Source organism: Nipponia nippon, unplaced genomic scaffold (genome assembly GCF_047370975.1).
Source record: "Nipponia nippon isolate SJK-2023a ecotype South Korea unplaced genomic scaffold, ASM4737097v1 scaffold_22, whole genome shotgun sequence".
Lineage (NCBI taxonomy): Eukaryota > Metazoa > Chordata > Aves > Pelecaniformes > Threskiornithidae > Nipponia > Nipponia nippon.
This window is the reverse complement of record NW_028262339.1, coordinates 24,753-51,350: the sequence shown is the minus strand read 5'-3', so window position 1 is coordinate 51,350 and position 26,598 is coordinate 24,753. Positions and strand designations below refer to the sequence as shown.

At 42.5% G+C, this 26,598-nt stretch overlaps 1 protein-coding gene across 6 annotated transcripts in view; it reads left to right on the top strand.

Annotated features, from left to right (window-relative positions):
- SMAD2 (SMAD family member 2) overlaps positions 1-26,598 on the top strand; it is a 60,292-nt gene that overhangs the window by 12,820 nt on the left and 20,874 nt on the right. The gene's annotated exons all lie outside the window — the stretch shown is intronic.

The following is a 26,598-nucleotide window of genomic DNA, read 5'->3' as shown; positions in this document are numbered from 1 at the left end:
TCTTTAAAAATTCTTTAAAACCTATTTTGGTTTTACATAGTACTTGCTTATAACTGAATCACATGCTTTGTAAAGTCATAGTTTCTAATAATAACTTTACATTTCAATTTTGATTACTATGTAGATTCCAATTTCTGTGTATTCTGGTGGTGCCTAGCACAGCTCTTAGTTTGTAGCACTGCCTTATGCTTTTATTTAATAACCCTGTCTGTAATTGGAGGGGCATACTTGAACCTACACTTCCACTTAAAAAAAAAAAGACTAGTTTTTCCTTGGTCAACACTTCAGTCATCTAATTTTCAGTTATATATGTTAGTTTCATTTAAGTTGTACAAGCTGCATCCATTCTCCCTTTTGAAGGGAAATTTTATCTTTGGAGGCAGGTTGTCTGAAGACCAGTTTATTTACTGTAATTATTATTTGTTATTGGTTAATGAAAGTGCTTTTTATTAACTTGGAGTATTTCTAGAACAGCTCTTCTGCTTCTGATATGTATATACATTTAGGTGAACGACTTGCATTCCACCCCTTTGACTTTCTCAACTTAATTCATAGCAACTGCTGTGCGAGAGGCAAGGGTTATGTTTGTAAGTATAATGCAGTCTGCTCTCAATTCATGTTGTACAGAAATCCCACTAAGGTGCATGTGTAAACTCATTATGTGCGACATAAGTATCAAATCACTTCACAGGTGTGTGTTTCTGAGAAAAAGTTAGAGGATCCGGTGGCACAGGAATATTACAGGCACTTAGCCCCTTGACACTTAAAATAATTTCTAGGGGAGAGAAACTGCATCTGGTTTACGACCTTAATTTCTGTATTAGCGTATTCATCCCAGCTACTTTTAAACATTGTATTAATCATAACACAAGCTAGATTTGATTGGTGTCAGTAATGATTTCCATATATCAAATGTGTTATAGGTGTTATCTGATAATGGTTTTAGCATTCTTTTTTAGATTTGACACAGCTTTCTGGGAAAATCATGAGTATGCTCTGAATGAATGACTGCTTTAATTCTGTTCTCTCTTTTCTGTTCGCAAACTTGTTTCTAATGCTGCCCTCTGCTTGTGTTTTCTTCCCTAGAGCAGTCCCAAAGCTCTCTGGGTTTCCCTTCTGCTTTCTTCCTTTTGCCAGCTGCAAAACAATCAGAAATAAAATATTAGAGCTTTCTTGTCTTAATGTATATCAGTAGGCTAAGATTGAAACCTGTAGGGATATATATTTCTTGACTTGACATGAGATGACTCTGTATTTAGCAAGTCTTTACCATGACAAAGACAAAATGCTTAATTGGAAGGCGTTTCATATGACGGAAGTTAAGTAGACTGTCATGCACTTTATGTAAAATGTGTATCTAACTTTTAGAGCTCTTAGAGAGACTTCCTAGAGCTCTCCTGCAGGGGTACTGGGGCAGTAAATACTGCTACTTTGGAAAAATAATTGTCTAAATATAATTTTGCAGATGATGTTAGAACATACAAACAGTATGCTAATATGTCATTGTTTTCCTAGTCTACTTGTTGTCTGTATTTGAGTATCTCCTTCTGCTTGCATGACCTTTTGTGTTAAAGTAGTCATAGTAAATAATTCTTTTAAACAGAATACGAAGCTCTGTTATACTCTGTATAGCCTCCATGTTGTGACCAGCAGTTCTTGCTGGGCTGTGATGTACTGTTCTCATCTATCCTCCAGTCAGCTGGAAAAAGGACTGAACCTAGGTTTTACTTTTCTTGACTACCTTAGGAGTAAGCTGGTAGCTAGAGAGCTCTTCAAGTGGTGTTGGTTATTATACAAGGTTTAATTTTAAACTAAGAAATGGCTTTGGTATTAAGAGGTGAGATATCAGGGTTGCCAGCAGTGCTATACAGAATTCTTGAGTTTCATGTATGGCTTTTGGTCTGTTGATATTATTTCACTTTGACAGCAGTAGTCTGAGTTCCCAAGAAAGAACAAATGTTGACTCAGTACTGTCAAGACTTCTGGAGATTCTTGTTCTTGGATTTAGTAAGTTAATGAAACTGCTGCTTGAGACTCACTTTAACGAATGTCTTAAAGATCTGCAGATCAGCAGGGGTAAATAATAAAATGCTGAATTTGAAACTTACTTTCTTCCTAGTCAGCAGGAAGTTTGAGGTGCTAAGCTGCTGAGATGCAGTTCTGATGTGACAGCTGGGCTAACTTTCCATTGTTCCTCTGCTTGGGGAGGGTTTTTGTGTTTGGTTTTGTGTGTGTTTGGTTTTTTTAACTAGCTTTAGATTTAATTACTAATACTGTTTAACTCAGTGTAAATATTGACAAGTGTTGTGGGATGCTTTTGTTTGCAACTGTTGCATTATTCCCTTAACAGAAGTTTCACCTGTGGTTTCACAAGTTTCTGGTCCCCTTGGATATTTCCAGAGTGTTTGATACAGTACTTCAGTATACTTTTTCATCATTGAAACCTAAACCAACTAAACACCTACAAGCTTTTCTCAAAACTGAGAGCAGCTTGGACAGAAGCTGAATTCAATTGCCTCTTCAGAAATCTGTATATACTTACTATATGTCATCAGTAATCCTGCTCTGATTAGGATTGTTGTGTTTCTGTGCTGTTTGTCAAGGTGATTACGTACTAAGTGAGGCTGGTACTGTGTACTATGCAAAAGCTGCTCATGTGGTAATTAACACAACTTCTTACGCAGACTAATAGAGGTTCTGAGAAAGCAGAAGCAAACAGATGGAGTGGGTGTTGGCATCGCACAGCAGTGGTGCTTAGCTCTTCATAAGTGGGTCAGTAATCTAGAGCAGAGGCTAAATAAGTACAGAGGTCCTTTTGACACTAGCCCTCTAAGTAATTTGTAGTTATCTTGCTGAATCCTCCCAGCAAGCCAGTGGGATTCTAATCGCATAATCCCTGTATATCCTGAAACTAAATGTTGGCCCACGAGTTCACTTTTCTAAAATACGTAATGAATTCGGTAGAGTTTAAGATCCTGTCTTTATGCTCTCCCTTGCAGTTTTGACGCAAATGGGGCACAAGAAGCAGTCAGTGAAGAAACAGCATGAGCATCCATTTATATAAGTCGTCTTCTAATGGAGCAGTTTCTTCCTTACTAACACGGATCGTTCTGTTGAAATAAGTGATAGCTGAAATCCAAGCGTTTAACAAACCAAACCATGCCATTGTAGTAAGTAGTCAACTGGCATGTTCATAGTCTGTCTTCATTATTTAAAAAATTGTTTCAGTGGTGACAGTACAGAGTATTGGAATCCAAAACAGGGAAACACAAATCACTGGTTTCAGTGTCCCGGTATTTTGGTGTGATCAGCTGTGTGTTCTTTCTGTCTTAAAAAGAAAATAGATATGCTTCGTGCTTTCTTCTTGTTTTTTTTTTTTTTAAATGAAACTTACCAAAATGTGGTTGCTTTTGTAAAATGCCTGATAATGTACAACTAAGAATAGAGTTTAGTTGGAGTAGGTTTGGGATAATGTTGACCTGGGCTGTTGTAGCTCCTATATTTTTTAAAATTGAAAAAAAAGCTAGAGGAAGGGAAGCATTGAGTTTAGACTCCTTTGTGATGTCTTATGTTCCTCTAGAGCATACATATCTGAAAACTAATGCAGAACTGACTGTGTCCTTCCTGAGCTGTAGCTGGGTACATCCGTATCACGTGTTGAATTCTGCTTCCAGAATAAGTCCAACATTTGGGTAATGTGACAACTGTATTAGGGCCTTATCTTATATGAAGGATGAGCAGTAATGGAGATGACCTGCCTATATGGAGTACTCCCCAGGTACAACTGTAGTCCTCATTTGTTGCGTGTCGTAACCTATTCACTCTTCCCCAGAAGATTCCATCTTGCATTCTGCTTTCGCTTACCTGTTGTTGAACCCGCAGAGCACTGCTGTATCTCACCTCCTTGATGGCAGCTTTCCTGTTTGACTGCTGACACAGTCCGCGTGATGCAATGCTGAACTGAGGTATATGAGATCACTCAATGTATAGGTGCACCTTTCTTCTTCCAGTATATGCGGGAGGATAAAGAAGAGATAGGTGCCTCCTATCAGTCTCAGCATTGCTAGCTTTCATTCATTTTAGCTTTGCATAGTGAATCTAGCTTTCATGCATTCCCTGACAAAGGCTACTTGTAGTTGAGAGGAAAGGAGGCAGCTAAAAGATGGAACTATAACAGTATACCTCTATTTTCTCTTTCCAGATGTTTGTTTACTGATCTCAGTACTGTAGAAGGGTTTGATACAGCATCGACAACTTCCTGATTGATAACTTCACAAGCTTTCTTCTTGAACAGATAAAATTTTTGTTGATGTTAGTAGTAGTTATAATATAGTTATTATGTAAACTTGCTTTTGATACTATGTGTGGAACAGTACTTAACACTTGAATCTTAGCTTTAATGGGAGGTCCTCAGTTTCTGCAGAGGAGGCAAATTTTATCACTACTTTATGTAAGAGGAAATTACAGTGCAAAAGCAAAGCCATGTTGAATGTTGATGAAAAGTGATCTGGCAGATTACTGGCTGAAGTAAGGTTTTAAGACCAACTTCCTTAAATGCCAATTCAGAGATTCTTTGCTGGGGTGCTAATACCATGCAAGTGCTTTAGAGTCTTAGGTGAAATGCAGCAGTTGCTTCCAGCACAGAGAGAAGGCTAGTACTCCTGTCAAACCCTTGCTTTCCAGCCTGCTGTGCCATGAAAGTTTTAGAAGGTATTATCTGAAAAATATTTTTTCTTGCTTAACGGTTCAATATGTATGTAGAAAATGTAGTCTTACATGTGCCTTCTGTTCTTCTTGCTTAACATGAGGATAGCATCCCTGTGCTATGTTTCCTGGTTTTCAGAAGCTTATTTTTGCTTTGTTTTCTGCAGCCTTCCAATTGTGACTTCAGTGAGAGAGATAGCGAGAGGGGCTCAAATCCTGCTATTGTTTTTTGAAGAATGTAGCTGATTTGTGGAATTTACAGTCAACAATTAGACTTCTGAAGTACCTGGCTTCTGCTTCATATATGAGATGAATTCTGCATTTTTGTACCATCCAGAGGCAAAGAAGAAACCCTACAATGGGTTCCATGGTTTTGGGAATATGGAAGATTGTGAGGGAGTGTTGGGAATGCGAAGCAGACAGTTGCGAGTGAAGTGGTTGGTTGGCATCGCAATTAGGAGCTACTTACCAATTTCACTAACACTGCTGTTTCTTAGAGTTTGTTAGGATGAAGTAGTAGTATTTTAAAGCCATACCTGTTGAATATCTTTCATTTCATCCAGTAGTGAAGGTTGATAACTTTTTAAACTGCTATCATGGAACCAATCACAATCTGATTCTCCTGAGGAAATAACATGGTAGTGGTATTTAAGCATTACGTTCAGAACACCATTTTGATATTTTTTCCTTAAGAAAGTAAAAACGTGCTAGTATGTATCGACTGCTTCTGAAGGCTGTAATATTTTGGGGTTGTTTTTGTGAAGCAAAAATCTACCTATCCAGGAGTTTCTTTTCCATGTGTCTTCTGAGCCCAAAAGGCTGCTCTTGATGTTAGTCATGAATGCTTTTTCATAAGTGCACTTGACGTCTTTTTCTTAGGCTTGCTTACAATGTCCAGGAAATAAATCCAATACATCTGAATTTTGTTGTATTTCTGATGTATTCTACAAGGATTCAGCTACTTAAAACTGCAGAATCTGGTGAAAGTTCATCACACCCATGAAGGCAAGACCATTTGATAGGGTCAAAATTCTCTGAAGAATGAATTTCTCTATTATGCGAGTGTTACTCCTTCTCTTGCTTGTCCTGCAGCCCTTTCCTCATTCCCTGCTGTGAGTTAGCACTATGAATAAGATAAGCAGCCTAGGCATAGCTAATGGCACATATTAAAATTGTTTTCTGAAGGCTAGCTCTCTTCATTAGTTAATATGAGCCGCCGTACATGGAACCTTTTAGTGCTGATCAAAGTGTCTACAAAGGAGTTAACAGCAGAAGTAAACCAGGCAAAGAAAAGACCTGCTTAAAGATGGGACAATTGACTTGGAACTGGTGTTTGACAGCAAACAGATCTTTTAAAATTATGGCATTTTGATGCTTTTTTCTTCACATAACCAAGTAAAAAGTAATTTCTAATTTAGGTGTAAAGGGCACAGTTCTCCTTGATTATAACCTGTGCTACCAGTTAGCATGTTTTTTTAATTCCTTGGGAATATTTATCAGGAAAGTGATTGCATAGCTGCATGCAGTAACCTAATTTTAGGGATGCTTTTAATCACCCATAGAGCAGAGTTGTCAAGCTAATGTGGCTTCTAGAATAGATTGCTTTCAAGCTTTAAGATCTTTCCCCAAAATAGGTTACTTGAGAGGACAGCAATACAGAAATTCCTTTGTTCCTTTTCAGGTTAAACCCATAGGAGATGGGTGATTTCAACAAATACACTGGGTGAGGGTCAGAAGGTTCCTTTGGAAATTGTTTTATGAGAGTGCTCAACATCTGCTGCTAAGCTATGAGTGAGTTAGCTAAGAGAACAACAGCAGGCAGTTGGATTGGCACTGTAGGTCCTAAAATAATATTGCTATCCAGACAGAGGTGAAGTCTGTTTTCCCAGAAACAGAACTTGGCGCTGTCTGTTAGTTGGTAGCAGAGCTGGGATAATTCACTGTTCAAGTTGGGGATTGGCACTGATTCTTAACCATAGCTCACAAGTTGAGAACTGCTATGTATAAAGAATGTCCTCAAACCGTATAGAATCATAGTTTGGATTGGAAGGGACCTTTAAAGGTCATCTAGTAGAATGATAGAATCATTAAGGTTGGAAAAGACCCTTAAGATCATCGAGTCCAACCATTAACCTGTCATTGCCAAGTCCACCACTAAACCATGTCCCTAAGCACAATGTCTACCTGTCTTTTAAATACCTCCAGGGATGGGGACTCAACCACTTCCCTGGGCAGCCTGTTCCAGTGCCTGACCACCCTTTCGGTGAAGAAGTTTTTCCTAATATCCAACCTAAACTTCCCCTGGCACAGCTTGAGGCCGTTTCCTCTTATCCTGTCCCTTGTTACTTGGGAGAAGAGACCGACCCCCACCTCGCTACAACCTCCTTTCAGGTAGTTGTAGAGAGCAATAAGGTCTCCCCTCAGCCTCCTCTTCTCCAGACTGAACGCCCCCAGCTCCCTCAGTTGCTCCTCATAAGACTTGTTCTCTAGTCTAACCCCCCTGCAATTGTCAGGGACATCTACAACTAGATCAGGTTGCTCAGAGCCCCGTCCAGCCTGGCCTTGAATGTTTCCAGGGATGGGGCATCTCCCACCTCTCTGGGCAACCTGTGCCACTCTTTCACCACCCTCATTGTAAAACATTTCTTCCTTAGATCTAGTCTGAATCTCCCCTCTTTTAGTTTAAAACCATCACCCCTTGTCCTACTGCAACAGGCCCTGCTAGAAAGTTAGACCCCATCTTTCTTATAAGCCCCCTTTAAGCACTGAAAGGACGCAATCAGGTCTCCCCGCAGCCTTCTCTTCTCCAGGCTGCACAACCCCAGCTCTCAGCCTGTCCTCATAGCAGAAGTGCTCCAGCCCTCGGACCATTTCGGTGGCCTCCCCTGGCCCTGCTCCAACATCGCCATGTCCTTCCCGTGCTGAGGACCCCTGAGCTGGATGCAGGGCTCCAGGGGGGTCTCCCCAGAGCAGAGTAGAGGGGGAGAATCACCTCCCTTGACCTGCTGGCCATGCTTCTTTTGATGCAGCCCAGGATATGGTTGGCCGCCTGGGCTGCAAGCATGCATTGCTGGCTCATGTCCAGCTTTTCATCTATCAGTACCGCCAAGTCCTTCTCTGCAGGGCTGCTCTCCATCCCTTCACCCCCCAGCCTGTACTGATACCAGGGGTTGCCCTGACCCAGATGCAGGATCTTGCACTTGGCCTTGTTGAACCTCATGAGGTTGACACAGGCCCACCTCTCCAGCCTGCCCAGGTCCCTCTGGATGGCATCCTGTCCCTCAGGCGTGTCAACTGCACCACTCAGCTTGGTGTCAGCTGCAGACTTGCTGAGGGTGCACTCAATCCCACTGTCTATGTTGCTGATACCTCAGCCTTCTCCTTGTCTGTTGTTATCAATTTGCCAGTCTTGCTCATCGTGGGAGACACTTTCTTTTGCCTTCCTTTTCTGGCTGACATACCTGTAGAAGCCTTTCTTATTCTTTGCATCCCTTGCCAAGTTCAGCTCCATCCATACCTTGGCCTTCCTGATGCCATCCCTACACAACCAGGCAGTGTCCCTATACTCTTCCCAGGATACCTGTCCCTGCTTCCAACTGCCTGTGCGTTTCCTTCTTGCCCTTCAGTTTGACCAGCAGGTCTTGACTCAGCCATGGCTGTCTCTTGCCGCCTTTGCCTGATTTCTTAAACTGGGTATTGAGAGCTCTTGCGCTCTATGGAAAGGGTCCTTAAAGACCTGCCAGCTCTGTTCTGCTCCCTTGTCCCTGAGGGCAGTTTCTCAGGGGGTCCGACTGACCAACTCCTTGAACAGCTGGAAATTTGCTTTCCTAAAATTCAGGGTCCTGACTTTACTCTTCACCTGACCCACATCCCTCAGGACTGCGAACTCCACCAGTGCATGATCACTGCAGCCCAGGCTGCCTCCAATCTTGCTGTCACCGATTAGCTCACATGCACTGGTGACCGACAGGTCCGGTATTGCATCCCCTCTGGTAGGGCTGTCTGTTACAAGGCTTACGAAGTTATCCTCAGTGCTCTCCAGGAGTCTCTTGGATTGCTTACAGCTTGCTGTGCTACTTCGCCAGCAGATGTCGGGGTGGTTGAAGTCCTGCTCTCCTGAATGAGAGCCTGCAAGCGTGATGCCTCCTGGAGCTGGAGTAAGAAAGCTTCATCAATAGGCTCCCCTTGATCGGGCGGCCTGTCGACACCAACCACGAGGTTCCCTTTGTTGCCTTGGTTTCTGATTCTTAGCCATAAGTTTTCAGCCTCATACTGTATTTCAGTCTGAATGCATTCACTTAGATGTAAGTTGGTTCTATAAATGTTTGAAGACTATAGTTGAACATCTTAAGCGTTCTAAAATAAGTATAGATATTTAAGACAGTACATCAGAATACACTAAAGCACCATTTTTATTGCTGAGATTACAGGAAGAGTGTGCTTGTAAATTGTTTGTTGATAAGCTGACTCCTTTTTCTCATGACAGGATTATGGAGGATGAAGCAGACCCCCCTCTGCTTTTCTCTTGTTGGAATTTCAATAAAAGTCATGCTTCAGACCAAAGCCAAAGAGATGTTTCCTGGAAGTATGGCAGGAGATGGCTGAGATTTTGGGGAGTCTTGGCCAAGATTAGCTTCAAAATCCCCTGGTCGTCTTTGTGATAGCTGGTGCTGTGAAGACTTGGGATGTGTTCACTGGAAAGGTATAGCAGGAGGATCAAATTGCCCTTGCTCTTCTCAGTCCCGTAATTATGGTGGGACTTCAATATTGTCTCTACGTTCTCTGTAAAAGACTAAAGGAAGTTATTGGTGCTTTCTAAGTGTGTCGTGCCAGGCTCTGGCCTCTACAGGGCATTAAGGACAGAATGACAGCGTGCTTTGCAGTGGCTTCCTGTTGTGTGAGACATCCCTTCATCTCGGGTTGCTCTGTGTGTACGTACTCCTCCAACAGCTTACTGTGTAGCTTCCCTGACTTCCTCTTACTAAATGGTGTTGTGCAGCCCAAAAGTAAGGCCTAGCAAACCGCCAGGCAGCTGCTTGCCAAGTGAATAGAGTCCTGAACACAAAACGTGAGGAGATGATCCTGCAAGAGATACTGTTGTTGCTGAAAGTGGCGCGTGCAAAGCAGTTGACTTTGGCGGTGTTTTTCTGATGTTTTGCGGTGTCTTCTAATCTGTGTTGAGAGCTTCTTTCAGTAATTTTATGATGACAGCTTTCATGGTCCATGTTCTGTAGTGCTGTATTGTGCAGTCTGGTTTAGTGTGCAGAGGAGGAACAAGAGTGCTCTGAGAGATTGCGCTAACTTCCTTGGGGTTTTTCTCAGAGCTGGGGTGGCAGAAGCTGGCACCTGGTTTTCCAAGACCATCTCCTGCCCAAAGATAAATGGGTCCAGCCCTTCTTAGTTTCCAAATGTTCAGGATGGTGTCATTGTAGACAGAAGGATGCTGACCCTAATTATATATATGTAAAATGACATGCTTAAATTCTAGGTTGCAGAACACCTTTAGATGCTGCATGGACATATAATGGGCAATATTGTCAAGTTTGACTTAAGTCTCTGAAATTTAATTTCTAAACTTGAGGTAAGCAATTGGTAAGACAGTGTTAGTGACACTACCTGCATCTGTTTGAAATCTATGCTTACGTGTTTCCTTGAACTACAAAACGATCTTAATTATAGCCTCAAGTTAAATTATGCTTGCTTTCTCCTGTTGGATTCATAGCATTAGTGTATTTGATATGTAGGGTAGGATGCAGGATTAATATAAGCATAAGATAATGCTTTTTTTTTTCTAATAGCATATTTTTTCCTCTACCGACACCTCCTACTTGAATGGCCACTTTAGCAGCAAGACCTTATTCCTGATATCTGTGTACAGAAGAATATATGTGCATCAGTAAGGCACTACTTAGACACTGCGTATTACAGCAGTTGGGACCTTGCTCTAGTGTAGGTAAGTCATTCTTTAGAAGACAAATTTGAAGACTTAAGTTTTCTAGCCTTCTAATGCAGTGTTGATTGAAATTAAGAGTAGTGATTGTGTTCAAGTGTAATTGAGGTTTTATTAAAAATGCTAAAACATAACTGTTAACTTGGTTTATGCACAGCTGCGGCTGACGTTGAGGACTGAATTGTTGTAACTAAGGTTAAGCTTTAGTGTAGACACAGTTCAGGTTACAGCATCTTATTATATTGTTGTCATCCTGAAAAAGGAAGTCTTAAAATATTAAAGAAACTTCGGGCTGCCAGTTTTAAGCTTGTGCAATTCAGGAAGCCATGTGACTTACCCACATAATTTGTTACAGGCTTGGTGTGCCAAGCAGAAAGTATTGGCATGTCGTTTGAGGTAGGTCAACATGTAAAAATATAAATGTACAAGATACTTAACCAATAGCAAAATGCTGCATAGTTCAAAGGAGCTTGCTTCTTGAGTCAGGAGGAAAAATTGTTGAATTTTGGGGACTATGTTGTATACTAACTGGAGCACTGGATAAAGGCTCGGGGGATGTGGATTCCAGCCTTGGCTCTGCTGCTTTTTCCCAGGTAGCCTTACAGGTTTTTAATTTGCTGTCATTTTTCAGTCTATAAATTGAGATGAATTTTTGCGAGGCATGTGATAATGCCACCTCTTTGCCTCCCTGGTATAAGCTGAATTATTTAGTTAGGGAGTGTAAATTTAAGGCATTCCCATTGGAGTATCAGTGATATGGAAAGCAAATTTAAGGGTGGAAAGTTGTTGGATTTGTGGAAGTTTTTTAACTTCAAGTTACTGTTGCTCCTCATTAGGATTGCCTTAATGGTAAGAAACAGGAAGAGCCAGAATCAAAAATAACTGTTAAAGCTTGCTTGATTTTTATATGCCATTAATTGTTTGGCAGGTTAACAACTGATGCTGGGGCTGCTGAATTTTAAGCAACTGAAAAATAGCTACTTGTGATTACTTTAGCGATTTACCTGCTCAGTGGATCCTGGTACGAAGCTCTAACTAGAAGGAATAGTATCTGTTTCTGACATTTCGTGCTACCATTAAGAAGACAAGTTGGTCACTCGAGAAAAATGTTGACTGTGCTTTATTGTCAATATTGAGCCCCAAATTATCTCATAAATAGTATTTACTTTTCTCCAATAAAGGAATTGGGGCTTTAGTCAGCCCAAGTCAATGCTAAACTATTCCACAGCTTACAGAGGTAATTAATGTCTTTATATCAGCCCGACTATTCAGTGTGGCGAAGGATCCTCTCCTCATTATATTCTTTTGTAGAAGTCAGCCAATTTAGTTTTCTTGGTACTGTAACAAAACACTTGAGCACTGTTTTTACTAGTGTGAATGTTTTATGACAACCAGAGCAATTTTACAGGAAAAACTTCCCAATTGTGTAGCTCAGGCTGTTAGTCTAGGAAGAATTTATAGGATAAACAACATACTGCGGTTCTTTTACTGCTGCAGCTTTGAACACAAATAGCTAGTTAACAGGTTCCCTACTGATTTAATCCTGCTTGTAATCTACACCTGCTAATTTAATAAAAGTAATTTCCCATGTCTTGTTTACTACTTGTTTCTGTTCGCTTACTTTGACTTGGTTGTAGTGCTGATTGGTGGAAAACTTCTAAAATTTACAGTACACAATGCTGTAGTATCATCACGAACAGCTTTCATTGGCTTCTGTCATGCTGCATTGTTTGAAGCAGACCGGCAGGATACAAGAGAACAATCGGGAGCTGGAGTAAGTTTACATCTCGCTGCATATGCTTCAAAATTGGCAGAAGAACAATGAGATTGGGGAAATCCCCTTGGACAAGTGCTGCACAGTAATCTGACTTCAGCGTTTGTTCAGAAAAGATCCCCCAAATTGTGGCTTTTTATTCCAAAATGTACAAGCAAGTTTCAATAGGTCAGGAATTGAAAGCTTTCATTTGGAGCGTTTACCTGTAATTGTAGGTAAACCAACCGTTTCTTTGGACGCTTGGGTTACCTTTTCTTAGATACTGGATAGAGAAAAGCCTGACGCAAAAGAAGCAAACTTTGAGTTTTGCTTAAATGCAGAATTTCAAAGTTACTGTTCAGTTGAATTGGTGAGTTACATCCCAGAACTGGTCTTCACTTGCTCTTTTCGTGGAAGGCTTCAAGTCAAGTTCCTCTGTTGATATTTGAAAAAATTTTAACTCATGCTGTAGTTTCGAAATTTTGAACAAAGAATGTGGAATCTTTAAGCTTTGTGGCATGGAAAGTTGTGTTTGAAATGGTGTTTGACTCTCAGGTGTTTGGTTGAAAAAGTCTTTTTTCTTTAGTCGACAACTCGAATATTAATTTCATGGACTCCAACTACATTTTCCAAGAACCACTTCTGAACCTTGCTGTGTTTGTGTAAGCTTACAGCAGTGCAGCATCCAACCACCAAAGCTTATTGATAGGTCTTTACATCTTTCTGTAATAAATCTCCCCTTCTGTTATAGTGGGGGAGACTTGAATATAAACTTAAGGGCTGTATCAGGGGAGAAATTCAAGTGTGTCCATTCTGATGAATTCCACAAAGCTAATAACGAAAATACCTTTTTAGTTCCGTTGTATTTAAATGTGTCCTGGTTTCAGCTGGGATGGAGTTAATTTTCCTCTTGGTAGCCGGTATGGGGCTGTGTTTTGGGTTTAGGGTGAGAACATTATGTCGAGATACACTGATGTTTTGTTCTTGCTAAGTAGTTGCTAAGTGGCGCTCACAGTGGTCAAGGACTTTTCAGCTGCCCATGCTCTGCCGGGTGCACAAGAAGCTGGGAGGGGGCACAGCCAGGACAGCTGACCCGGGCTGGCCAAGGGGCTATTCCATACCATGTGACGTCATGCTCAGTATATAAACTGGGGGAGTTAGCCGGGGGAGGGGCAATGATCGCTGCTTGGGGGACGGGCTGGGCATCGGTCGGCGGGTGGTGAGCCATTGTAGAGTATATCGCTTGCTTTGTATTACTATTGTACTATTATTACTTGTTGTTATTATTATTGTTATTATTACTACTACTGTTCTATTTTTATTTTACTTTATTTATTAAACTGTTCTTATCTCAACCCATGAGCTTTCCCCTTTTGCTCTTCCGATCCTCTCCCCCGTCCCACTGGTGGGGGAGTGAGCGAGCGGCTGCGTGGTGCTTAGTTGCTGGCTGAGGTTAAACCATGACAAAATGTTGTGTCTAATGTTCTGCATATGTTCCATATACCTGTCTTGAAGACTGATGCCCTGTCTAAGCACAGCTAGTAACCAAAAATCAGTGTTTTGCTGTCCCCTGTATGTCTCAATTAAATGAATATAGTAGGCGAGCAGAAGGCCTACTAGACTGATTTTGCCTGTTGCAAGCTGCATTGGTGGCAGCCATTTTAAAAATGCTGTAATAGTCTGTTCAGTGATAGGAAGACATTTTACTGGAGCCCAGTGTCAGCATGTTTGTTCATCCTGTGGGAACCCTTCAACATTTTGGCCAATAACCACAGACATTCCCAGAAGGATTTAAGCAGCTCTCCTTGCCGCGAGAAGCCACATAACCATTTACTTGAATGCTAATGTTCCTCAAGCCTTTGAAACTCTCATCTTTTTGGCTGCGGTAGGACAGAGAGAAAGGAGGGCAACTGCCACCTCAGCAGAGGGCAGATGGTGGTAGATCAGGGTTAACTCCTGTTAGATGGAGTGAGGAAAAGAAACTGTTGTGTATCCTGGGAAAGTGCTTTAACTGTTAAGCAATTACATGCGAGGCAAGAGTGCTTGTGGGCATCGTCTTCAGATGCGTGTTCTGGGTGTGGATCGTGAGCAAGATGCTGAAGATGCCGAAGACTTCAGGACTTGTCTGTGATCTTAACACTTCCTTTCTGTCTAGCTCCAGGCAGTGAAGCTCAGGAAATAGATTTTGATTCTTCTTGTAGGGGCGTCCCCCGCATACTCAAATTTTCTGTCAATAGTGTCTAATGTGGGGTTCTGTATTCTGTTCTGGGCCTGAGGAGAGCAGAGGCTTGTAGTTACGCACCTTAGCTATTAAGTTGCTTTCTTGATTTTGCCTTTGCTAAGCACATAAGGCAATATAATATCTCAGCAAACACACTAAGTTCATTTTTAAAAATAAAAAACTGCTTTCTTGTATCTGAACACTGAAACTCTTCAAGCCTTTTTATGGCTTCCTTGCTAGTTGTGAATTTTCTTTAATATTTCTCATAAAATATGGGCATTGTTCTAAGTGATAGAATCCTACAGTTGTTTACGTTGGAAAAGACCCTTAAGATCATCACGTACAACCGTTAACCCAGCACTGCCAAGCCCACCACTAAACCATGTCCCTAAGCACCACATCTCCCCGGCTTTTAAATAGCCCAGGGATGGGGACTCAGCCCCTGCCCTGGGCAGCCTGTGCCAGGCCCTGACTGCCCTTTCCGTGAAGAAGTTTTTCCTAATATCCAACCTAACCCTGCCCTGGCGCAGCTTGAGGCCGTTCCCTCTCGTCCCATCGCTTGTTCCTGGGGAGAAGAGACCGACCCCCCCGGCTCCAGCCTCCTTTCAGGCAGTTGCAGAGAGCGATGAGGGCTCCCCTCAGCCTCCTCTTCTCCAGGCTGAGCCCCCCCAGCTCCCCCAGCCGCTCCTCCCCAGCCTTGTGCTCCAGACCCTGCCCCAGCCTCGCTGCCCTTCTTTGATGGTAACATCATTGTATGACTTAATTTTTGTATTTACATATTTATCAAAATGATCTAACAGTCATGGCAGAAGTAACGTTCATTTCTTTTCCCCAATATGTTGCTTGGGAGAGCTTCCTCTATGGCTCAAACCTTAACTTCATTTGGAGAAGAGAAGGCTCCAGGGACACGTTATTGTAGCTTTCCTGTACCTGAAGGGGGCCTACAAGAAAGCTGGAGAGGGACTTTTCACAAGGGCCATAGTGATAGGACAAGGGGTAATGGCTTTAAACTGAAAGAGGGTAGATTTAGATTAAATATAAGGAAGAAGTTCTTTACTGTGATGGCAGTGAGGCACAGGCACAGGTTGCCCAGAGAAGCTGTGGATGCCCCATCCCTGGCAGTGTTCAAGGCCAGGCTGGACAGGGCTTTGAGCAACCTGCTCTGGTGGAAGGTGTCCCAGCCTGTGGCAGGGGGGTTGGAACCAGATGATCCCTTCCAACCCAAACCTTTCTGTGATTCTATGAAATACCATATAGGAAACACTGCATGCCTTGGTTATATAATACTTCATATTTCTTTGAATTTTTGTATCCCTCATCTTTAGAGATAGTCTCTTGTTTGGACATGGATCAAGTTCAATGTATTCTGTTTCACCAGTTTTGTGCTAGGTATACATGGCTTGGGCTGCAACAGGGGTCATTCTGGGGGTAGTGGCTTCCCTGTGTTGAACACTTCACATTATGTATCCTGTGTTCATTTGTCTTCCTGGATTTCTCAAGATGGGTGTGTAATTCATAGGGCAAGCTGTCCAGAGGCAGCTTCAGTTTGAAATGAGGTATTAAAAGATCCTGTGACTGTTATTCTAAGAGTAATCTTTTTGCCAAGTTAGCATATTTTTCAAGGAATGTGGACAAGATAAATGTCTTGCAGAGCTAATCCCTCCCCCTCACTACCCCAAATAACCACTAGTTTGAGAAGGTTAATCAAAATGTCATATCTTTTTTCAGCTGTCCATCAGCTGCAAAACAGCCCACTCGTGGTAGCATCAGCTGCTCACCCACTTGGAGGATGACTGACTACTTGAGAAAAATTATTTGACTTAGCCCTTGGTAGCTGTACCTCCTAGCTTGTGGGAAAAGCTTTCACCACACCTACTATGACTAATGGTGGTTAGAGAACTTGAGATAAAGGTCATTTTTTTAATGTCTGTCTGGTGCTAGTCCTGAAATGTGTGTGCCGAGCTCTGTTTATGCCTTTTGAAAGTATGATCTTTTATGAGATTACTATCTGCTGTCAACAAACCAATTTGTTGTGGATAGATCAACCAGTATCGTGATGGATATGTCTTCCTGTAAAGATTCTTTGTCCTTTGATACTTCTGATTCTCTTTAGGTCTGTTAAGGATGATACAGAAAGTTAATCTGTGAAACTGTATTAGGTGTCATCTTAACCCACTGCATGATATTGCTTACTAATACAAAACAGAAAAAAGAAAAAGTAACCACATGTGGTGTGAAATGACAGTGAGATGAATCTGTTGGGTTGTTCATTCCTTATGTAACTTGTAAGTAAAAGAAAGGTATTTAACAGCTTGACGCTGTTCCCGGTCTGGAAGACCGTGCTAGTCATCTGTGTCTTTAGTTGGAGCATTTCAGTGGTAATTTAAATAATAGAAAGGAATTGCTTGATCAATTGTTTTCATAGGCATGGTATAATGAGAGTGGAGGACAGATGGTGATTTCTCAGCTAGGCTGAGTTGCTGAACATACTTGCTTCATAGCTGCCTGCTACATGATGTGGTGCAACATCTCACTAGCTACCCGGAGCTCTGATTCTTTTCCTAAATGGACATTTTTGGAGCATGTGCTCCCCGTCTTCAGTCTCTCTAGCATAAGACTTGTGGCCAGCTCCCTGCTGACTCTGAAGTGAGGCCGAGCTGTACTGCATGCCTTTCATTTCTCACTCCTGAACACCATCTCTGCGCTGCTTGACCTTGCCGTTTAGAAGCTTACAAGTTTGCAGGCTGCTCTCCACCTTATTTTGAACAGAGAGTAAAGACTTCTTGATAGGATCTGCATCTGAACAGGCCATATGGACAACAAGAAAAGAAATAAATATCTTCTTCTTGGTTTTCCTAGAAAAATTGCTCTTGAACTTTGAGGTGCTATCCTTCCAGCATCTCCTAGCATCAAGAGAAAAATAAAGGTAACACTGATTGTGGTTGGCTGCTCTATTTTGTCTGGCAGCGCTGGGCTGGCATGTCAGGATTTGGGAGAAGGAAGGAGGATAAAGTGCTTTGAAGAGGCCTGACTTATATCTGTATTTTTGCCTTTGTAGGCAGTTTATTGAACACGTGACCAGGAAGAAGTGTGCCTTTAGAAAAGTCAACAGAAGCATATACTGTTCATCAGGATGATTTGTTGCCCTGGCACTCTGGAAAACTGGAAGAAACTAGCTACTGGCCCTGAAATGAGCAATGGGAGGCTCAGATGTTAGGCTATAACAGAGTATCTTTTGTACCTTACGTTCCACTTTTGCGTCCCCTGTGGACATCCTTAAAGTTTAAGCTGAAGTAAATGCGAGTTGTTCAATGACTTTTTTCATTTCCCACAGTGTTAGAGAGGTTAATTGTATCCTGTGCCTCCTGCTTTTCTGGCTGTTTTGATGTATTAATTTTTTAGCATACATCCGTTTATAAGGAAGGTTACTTAAGTCATTTTCTTCTGTTCAGATGCTGCATTTTGTATTTGATGTAATGATTTTGAATGTATTGTATAAAATTCTATGTAAACTTTATTCATAAAAGGGTTTTCTGATTATGAAAAGTTGTGTAATGGTTCCTGCTTTATATTCCACTAAATATGCACATACATAAACATTTCTTTCTTGGATGTAGTTATGTCCTGAATGTGTGTGTGGGGAGGACGGAGACAGGGAGAGAAGGTACAGTTTCTGTTTTGAGCAAGTAATCTTTGTGTTGCATATGCTTGAAGAAAAAAAGGTCTGGTTTTGGATTCTGGGGGATAGGGTAAACAAGGCTGCTTTTGTTATGTATATAAGACCAGTTGCTTAAAAAAAAGTAAATCTAACGGGTTGGAAACACTAAGGGAAGCACTCATAATTGTGGGAGCTGACTCCATCAGCTGCCAGTTTTACTGTCGTTTTGTTGAGTTTGTTCTGAGGGAGAAACCTGTGCTCTCAGTTCTGTAAGAGCTTTCTTTTCTGGAGTCCAGGGCTCTTTTAGATGTCACTGCATATCCTTTTCCTAGACTTAATAGGCTCCGTTTCTCCTTTGAAGAATGGGAGAATCTGTTAGCAAACTAACTGCCCACCTGTACTTACATGTCTAAATATCCTTTTACTCTGGTTGCTAATACTACCCTTTTACAGAACTTTTCTAGGGGTCTGCTTTTCTGCCCCAGTGTCTATCACAGAATGGTTTCCATGGAAGAATCTTGTTCAGCCCTTCTTAAGGATGAGTGCCACTGTGATCTGTGGAAATCATTTTTAAGAGGAATTGACACTTGTGCTTTTTATTCAGCATTGATCAAGATATTAGCTCATCCCTCTAGCAGGTGCTTAGAAGAAAAACCATTATTTTATACTGAGTTACTGAATCTTTAAATTTTCTGTTGCAAGAAAATGAGGTCAGGACCTTTGTGTTACTTTACGTCATTCACAAGCAGGAATGAACTGCTGTAGCTTTGAGTCATGCCGTTTGATGAATGTGCATGCCTGGTTATGTACATTTAAGTGAGTAGATAACATTTTGTCACTGTAATATGGGATGATGGAGATGCAAATAAAAAGATTGGTCAGTTCTGCAGGGACACAAAATGATGTAGGATTCAAAGAAGATTAGGGTAGATATCTCATGAAAGTAACTTAACATTTGCATTGTTATTGCAGATCTCTCTAATGTTTTCTAAGTGAGCATAGTGCAAATAACGTTTTCCCTACCACCCCCAGCATGGGGAAGAGAAACCATGAGCAACATACGTTTCAGTAGTTGAGACACTTAGGTCAGCCAAACTACATTTTACAGCAAGCTTTTTATTCAGACAACAGGCTATACAGCTAGCTGAGGTGCTGTTTGCTGACAGGTAGTATAATTAGGATTTCTGCTGGCTGGTACATAGACATTTTAGGCTGTAGTAGGGAGAAATGCTGATTGCCAGTATATAGAAAGGACTGTCAAGTCAGAATATAAAAGCAGCTACACATATTTTCATTTGAAACCCAGAATTAAGGAAACCATGATCAGGCAGATTTGGTAGGAACTGTCGTCTGTGCTGAATACAATACTGTATGTAAGCCAATGAACTTTTTTAATTGCTGACTACACCTAAGCCTTTCAAATCAGTCTTTCCTGTTACTGTTGTCTTCGAGACCCTCTCTGAGCTAGTTCCAAAGGTTTGGTATATCTCCCTCCCAGCTTTATGGGTTCTTGAACGCCAGTTGCATCAGGAAAAAGATAAATGGTATGAGAGGAAGGATTCTGTTCTTTCACCCATCAGTCAATCCTTTTCTCAAAGTTAGTATCAGTGGAGTAATGGACAGTGTCTTCACAGGAGTGCAACTTCAATCCAGCTACACCAGTGATGAACCAGAGCCTAAGTCAGTATGGTGGTGTTCCCACCTTGGTTTCCTGCTCAGTATGTTGCTGTATAAAGTTTTGGATCTAAGATCTTGCATAGCAAGATTACAAACAAACAAAAAAGTTAGTATGGAAGCTACAGATCTTCAACCTATAGGCTATAACCTGTTTTCTCAGGCAAATTTTACAGAAGCAGCCATGAGCAATGTTAAAGCAATGGCATTTGCCCATTTGTTGTGAGAAAATGGAATTCCATAAATCTAGTGACCATTTCTTACTGCTGTAACTCCATTTTGGATAGCTTGGTGTAGTTCTCGAAGCAAATTCTGCACCTCTATTCTGCCCCCTTGACAAAATCTCAGTCAAGGTAGTGTCCTGGTTTCAGCTGGGATAGAGCTAATTTTCTTCCTAGTAGCTGGTATATTGCTGTGTTTTGGATTTAGGATGAGAATAATGTTGATAACACACTGATGTTTTGGTTCTTGCTGAGTAGTGCTTACACTAGGCAAGGACTTTTCAGCTTCCCATGCTCTGCCAGGTGCACAAGAAGCTGGGAGGGAGCAGAGCCAGGACAGCTGACCCAGACTGGCCAAAGGGCTATTCCATACCACATGACGTCATGCTCAGTATATAAGCTGGGGGAAGAAGAAGGAAGGGGGGGACGTTCAGAGTGATGGCGTTTGTCTTCCTAAGTAACCATTACGCGTGATGGAGCCCTGCTTTCCTGGAGATGGCTGAACACCTGCCTGCCACTGGGAAGTAGTGAATGAATTCCTTGCTTTGCTTTGCTTGTGTGCGTGGCTTTTGCTTTACCTATCAAACTGTCTTTATCCCAACCCATGAGTTTTCTCCCTTTTACTCTTCTGATTCTCTCCCCCATCCCACCGGTGGGGGGAGTGAGCGAGTGGCTGTGTGATGCTTAGTTGCTAGCTGGGGTTAAACCACGACAGGTAGTAAGTCCTGTAAATGTTAAGCTGGTACAAAGGTGTTTGTGTGTGTGTGCGTGCAATAACTTCTCCAGTTCAAGTGAAAACATGATCTTCTTTTCTGTTGTTGCATTTTTCTTGTTTAGTCTTTGAATGAAAACATGAGTGAAAACAAATGTCAGTCTCACATCGGTAGGGAAGACTGTGCATGAGAATTCTAGAATTTGAAAACTAACTTTCTTTCTCATCTCCTATTTTGAAACAGATAAATGGGGTACTATCACAGTTTACTGAAATTATTTTTCATTTCAGTCACAGCTCCAGCACTGCGAATGCCTCAGAAAATGTAGGGACAGACAAATTAGATTCAGTGGAAGAAAGGCTTATGATGATAAGATGCAGGAGAAGGACAAATGGAAAAGATTGCCTTGAACATGGACTTGCAAACTTGTTAGTGCCTGTAGATTCTGAAAGATATGAAAGATTCAGGAAAAATGTTAGTTGTTCAGTGTAATACTTCACAAATAAGTATGTTAAATGTCCAAGACCATTCTGTAATGATTCCTGTATAATATGGACTTTGACTAGCATGACGCAATTTGCATTTCAGGTTTTATTTGTTGTCTTTCTAGTGCTACCACTTCAGGTAAAGAGGAGGCTGTCAACTGAACTCTGTGCCTTTTAGCTGCTTTAGAGCTGTTCCACTTCTTTGCAAGACTTTGAAGAAGAAAGTGGAATTGTAGTTAGGTATGAATTGTGACAATATTTAACAACTTCTGTATAGACTTTCTGATACTTCATATGTAAATATCTTTGAAGTGGTTCTGCCTACTTTCATCTGATGTACTTGTTGCAAATACTTGATTTAGTACAAAAAGTACCTAGAGCATGCAGCACTGCCAATACTGTAAATAGTGTTAATGGTAGGATAGTTGCTTTGTTCATTCTGTGTCTCAGTAAAAACTGGTAATAAATTCATAGTAGCAAGAACCTGTGATACACGGATACCAGCCTAAGCATGTGTGTGACGGCTCTGGTGCACATAGAGTATTGTTTAAAACTCTGCTGGCTCTGGGTTCTTTCAACTATAGCCCCAAAACAGCATCTGTATAAAACTATTATTGACAAGACCTACCACCTTTATCCCTGATTGTATCTTCTATTTTGCAAATGCACTTGGGGAAAGTACAGGGATGCCTTGGAGTGTGGGCAATGCAGTACCATGCGTAGGCACCAGCTTGTTTGATGCTGTGGTCATGACTGTTTGGACAGTACTTGCACATACTTGCTTGGATCTACAGATCAGTACATCTGGCTTTCAACTGTGCTGAGAAACTGAACCTAATTAAGTGGCCTAGGTTGAGTACCAGCCTGAGGTGGCTTTATTAGTTGGCATCTGGACATCAGTGAGGGGGTTGTGGATTGTTCTGTGTAGCTGCATCTCCAACTACTGAAGTTTCTAATTCAGAATTACTGCTGCTACAAGCCAGGATGCAAATGGATTTCTATATTCACTAAGACGAGGTTGTACTGTCACAGGCTAACAGTAACATGCTGGTTGGCAACGGTCATCTTATCCTGTGCAGCCTTATCCTGTTCCTTCTTTCACCTAGGTAGGTCAGCGTTCTTTGCCACCTAATCATATTGCAAATACAAGAACCTATTTTTGGGCAGTGTGTTCCAGTTGAGGTGATGTCCATCTGTATTTGTGGACTCTTGAATTTTGACTATATTTTGTTACTTCAGACTGTTTCATCCCATGTGGTTCATATCTGGTTATTATGGATTTTTATATGGACTTTGATTCCTCCAATAGGGGTATAATCATTAAAGCAAGCAATCATACTGCTTACTTATGAGTGTGGCACGAACCACGTTTGTCCACGTTCATTCTTCATGGGCAGATCAATAGTTCAGCTGTATTTGAACAGGGACTTGATAGTCCATTTTTATAGTAGACTTACAGATATTGTCATTCCACTAAGATAGTTTGCACTGTTGATGCTGATTGGGAGCATCATCCATGATATGTAGACTAGGGGATAAAAATACTTTTTGGTTATCTTTGATATTTAGGTTTTTCCTGTGTCCACATTTTTCTTGTGTGTGTCAGTGTTTTCTGTCTTACTAAATAAAGGCAGGCAGTTTTGGCACTTTGTCTCAAAATTGTGAAGCATTGCTACAGCTCGTTGCTGTTTAGGTAATTTCTTGCCCAGAGTAGGGTTTTTTGGAACTCAGACTTTCCTGTTAAAGGAAATGATGAAATGGAAGAAGTGAAGGCATACTGTGTGCTGTTGCATGCTGATAGCCACATTAAAGATTCTTCTTGCCAGAATTGTACAATATCATCTGAGATGCTGCTTCTTATAAGCAGATGAAAAGTCAGGTTGAAACGCCAACTCTTGCAACCCTTTCCACTTAGGGAGAAGTCTCACAATTGCTAGCCCTTGTCCTCATGGGGGATTTCAACTTACCAGATGCCTGCTGGAAATACAGTACAGTGGAGAGGAAACAGTCTAGGAGGTTCCTGGAGTGTGTGGAAGATAACTTCCTGACAAAGCTGGTGAGGGAGCCAACTAGGGAGGTGCCCCGCTCGACCTCTTGTTTGTGAACAGAGAAGGCCTGGTGGGTGAAGTGACAGTTGGAGGCCATCTTGGGCATAGTGATCATGAAATGATGGAGTTTTCCATTCTTGGAGAAGTAAGGAGGGGGGTCAGCAGAACTGCCACCTTGGACTTTTGGAGGGCAGACTTTGGCCTGTTCAGGAGCCTGGTTGACAGAGTCCCTTGGGAGGCAGTCCTGAAGGGCAAAGGAGTCCAGGAAGGCTGGACATTCTTCAAAAAGGAAATCTTACAGGCGCAGGAGCAGGACATCCCCATGTGCCAAAAGACGAGCTGCCAGGGGAGAAGACCAGCCTGGCTGAACAGAGAGCTTTGGCTGGGACTCAGTAATAAAAGGAGAGTTTATGACCTTTGGAAGAAGGGGCAGGCAACTCAGGAGGACTACAAGGATGTCGTGAGGTTATGCAGGGAGAGGATTAGAAGGGCCAAAGCCCAGCTGGAACTTAAACTGGCTACTGCTGTAAAAGACAACAAAAAATGTTACATTAGCAACAAAAGGAGAGCTAAGGAGAATATCCATCCTTTATTGGATGCGGGGGGAAACATAATGACAGAGGACAAGGAAAAGGCTGAGGTACTTAATGCCTTCTTTGCCTCAGTCTTTAATAGTCAGACCAGTTGTTCTCAGGGTACCCAGCCCACTGAGCTGGAAGACAGGGACAGGGAGGAAAATGAAGCCCCCATAATCCAAGAGGAAATGGTTAGTGACCTGCTACACCATGTAGATACACACAGGTCTAAGGGGCCGGATGGGATCCACCCGAGGGTACTGAGGGAGCTGGCGGAGGTGCTCACTAAGCCACTTTCCATCATTTACCAGCAGTCCTGGTCAACCAGGGAGGTCCCAGTTGACTGGAAGTTAGCAAATGTGACGCCCATCTACAGTAAGGGCCGGAAGGAGGATCTGGGAAACTACAGGCCTGTCAGCCTGACCTCAGTGCTGGGGAAGGTTATGGAGCAGATCATCCTGAGTGCCATCATGTGGCACTTGCAGGACAATCAGGGGATCAGGCCCAGTCAGCATGGGTTTATGAAAGGGAGGTCCTGCTTGACTAACCTGATCTCCTATGACAAGGTGACCCGCTTAGTGGATGAGAAAAAAGGCTGTGGATGTTGTCTACCTGGACTTTAGTAAAGCCTTTGACACTGTCTCCCACAGCATTCTCCTGGAGAAACTGGCTGCTCAGGGCTTAGATGAGTATACTCTTCACTGGCTAAAAAACTGTCTGGATGGCCAGGCCCAAAGAGTTGTAGTGAATGGAGTCAAATCCAGTTGGTGGCCGGTCACGAGTGGTGTTCCCCAGGGCTCAGCGTTGGGGCCGGTCCTGTTCAATATCTTCACTGATGATCTGGATGAGGGGATTGAGTGCACCCTCAGGAAGTTTGCAGACGACACCAAGTTGGGTGGAAGTGTCGATCTGCTGGAGGGTAGGAAGGCCCTACAGAGGGACCTGGACAGGCTAGATCAATGGGCCAGGGCCAACTATATGAGATTCAACAAGGCTAAGTGCTGGGTCCTGCCCTTGGGTCACAACAACCCCATGCAACGCTACAGGCTTGGGGAGGAGTGGCTGGAGAGCTGCCTGGTGGAAAAGGACCTGGGGGTGTTGGTCGACAGCCGCCTGAACATGAGCCAGCAGTGTGCTCAGGTGGCCAAGAGGGCCAATGGCATCCTGGCCTGTATCAAGAATAGTGTGGCCAGCAGGACCAGGGAGGTGATAGTGCCCCTGTACTCGGCCCTGGTGAGGCCGCACCTCGAGTACTGTGTTCAGTTTTGGGCCCCTCACTCCAAGAAGAACATTGAGGTGCTGGAGCGTGTCCAGAGAAGGGCAACGAAGCTGGAGAAGGGTCTAGAGAACAGGTCATATGAGGAGTGGCTGAGGGAGCTGGGGTGGTTTAGTCTGGAGAAGAGGAGGCTGAGGGGAGACCTTATTGCTCTCTACAACTCCCTGAAAGGAGGTTGTAGCGAGGTGGGGGTCGGTCTCTTCTCCCAAGTAACAAGTGATAGGACAAGAGAAAACGGCCTCAAGCTGTGCCAGGGGAGATTTAGATTGGATATTAGAAAAACTTCTTCACCGAAAGGGTAGTCAGGCACTGGAACAGGCTGCCCAGGGAAGTGGTTGAGTCCCCATCCCTGGAGGTATTTAAAAGACATGTAGATATGGTGCTTAGGGACATGGTTTAGTGGTGGACTTGGCAGTGTTAGGTTAACAGTTGGACTCGATGATCTCAGAGGTCCTTTCCAACCTAAATGATTCTATGATAAATTAAATGTGCCTGTGAATGTTCCTGGGTACTGTGGCCAACTGGCTTAGGACTGCCTCGTCCATACTCTTAAACTCTTAGCTACCAGGGCAGGGTGGCTACATCTGAACTGCCGAGTGTGAGTGATCCCGATGGTGTGCGACTCAGAAACCTGGGAATTGTGTGGGAGAACAGTAATTGGCACGGCCCAGCGCTGGGGAATGTCCTAGCTGCTTTCTAGCGTACATGATCATGTTCCAGGGCCTGGGAATGTTTCCAGGCAAGACTTAGGAGTACAGATGTTAGTCCTTGATTCTTTCAAATTCTTTATGGACTAAGGCATAGAAGGATTCTTCACATCACAAGGAATTTGGGACGCTTCAGAAAGGTAGGTTTAGGAGAGAATGCCTCCTTTTTATTTTGGGGCAGTAATTTTGTACTACTAAAACGTCTGTAACTCCTGTCTCCCTTTTAGATGGTTTTAATGGTTGTTTAAATATCTTTCAGAATGCAGTCTCCTTCTTTCCAGCCACTACCTTTCTGGGATGAGCAGGAGCATCTGCACCACGTTGCGGTATCGCTTGCGTATGGATGAACATCCTGTGGCCTTTCGTGGAAGTGCTGCCTATGAAGTATGCTTTTTATGGTTGTGAGGAATTTACTTCTGATTTGGTGTGCGTGTGTGTGAATATTAACAACGTTAATTTACTGTTTGGATGACGTAGTGGGGGGACACTCTTGCATCTTTTAGGCAGTGGATCTTTTATGTGAGCGGGAGAGTGGGGAGAGACCACTTTATTTCCTCAGATGTTTCTTCCAGTGAACAGTAAAAGCTGTGCTGAGCTGACTTTATTGATCATA